Source organism: Miscanthus floridulus, chromosome 2 (assembly GCF_019320115.1).
Source record: "Miscanthus floridulus cultivar M001 chromosome 2, ASM1932011v1, whole genome shotgun sequence".
Taxonomy (NCBI): Eukaryota; Viridiplantae; Streptophyta; class Magnoliopsida; order Poales; family Poaceae; genus Miscanthus; species Miscanthus floridulus.
In genome coordinates, this window is record NC_089581.1 from 167,586,262 (window position 1) to 167,587,618 (window position 1,357).

Below are 1,357 nucleotides of genomic sequence, written 5' to 3' on the forward strand. Positions count from 1 at the left end.
GATGGTCCAGGGGACCTCGCCCCACCTCACCCTCATCATCTCCATCCGAAGCGTCCGTCGACAGTGACGGCGATGGGGATGCCTCCAACGGGAGACCGTCCTGCCTTTGCTGCCGGTGGCGCTTCTCCAGTCCCTCATGCACGAGGATTTTCCTTGTACGCTTAGCCTCCTTGGCGTCCTTCCGCCTCTTCTAAGCCTCGGCGTGCACCCTGGTTCACCGCCCGTCGTGCTGTGTCCTCGCGAACGGACGGTGGGGAGGCTCACACGTCCCTCATGCCCTGTAGGAACGACTGAATGCAAATAAAGGACCAAAAAATAGTAAGGAACGAGGAGGCCTCGGGGGCCGCAACAGCGTGTGACTTACCAAAGAAAAGTACCCCCACGACAGGCGCATCGCGATAGGGGCCAGACCATCGCCCCTCAGCTTCCCATCCACCTGTCTCCCTCACCCGACTGTAGAATCTCCTCGTCAGGGAGGGCAGGAGGCGGACAGCCGGATGCCTTCGATCGGCTCATCTGGCCTCATCTCGAACAGGCGTCGCCACCGAGCCATCAGCGGCAGCACCCTCCGATGGTGGAAGGCCGCCACGACCATAGCCGTCCGTGAGGCCATGGCCATGTAGCCTCTCCAGTCCCTCCAGGAGCGGTTGCAGCTTCGTCTGATCCTCCTTCGGGATGCCATACCTCCACTTCTCTGGACAGCTCTCCACGATCCGCCCGGTGTAAGGGGGAAGCCCGCCGTTGTCGTTGCGCAGGTAGAACCAGCTGGTATACCAGTGGCGATTGGTCGAGGTGAGCTGGGCCAGGATGTAAAGGTGCTGCCGATCCTGGCACACTTGGAGAGTGTAGCCGCCGGCCCTTACCGCCCTCCTCGCGCCTGTCGTGCCTGTCGGCTTGGTAGTATACCCCGCTCGGAAGAGGTGGAGCCACAACTCCCAATGGGGAGCGATCCCCAGGTACCCCTCGCAGATGGCGACGAAGATGGCCGCCTGCACAATGGAGTTGGGGTTGAAGTTGTGGAGCTCTATGTCGTAGTAGTGCGGGAGCGCCCGCATGAATCGATCCGCCAGTAAGCCGAGGTCACGCTCATGAAAGGACATGAAGCTCACGACGTAGCCATCGTGCGACCTCGGCTCCGGCTCACCCAACAAAGCGATCCACTCCGACCTATTGGGGTCGGTAACCAGGCAAAGAAGTCTGCCGTCGACGAGCGACTGAAGCATCTCCATGGTGACGTCGGACTGACCCCAAGAGTCCGCCTCAATGACAACGGCGCTGGCCATGGATGCGACGGAGAATACAGCTACGACTGTGAGCCTCTCTCGCTCTCTCTACCTCGCCTCTCTCTCTCTCTCTC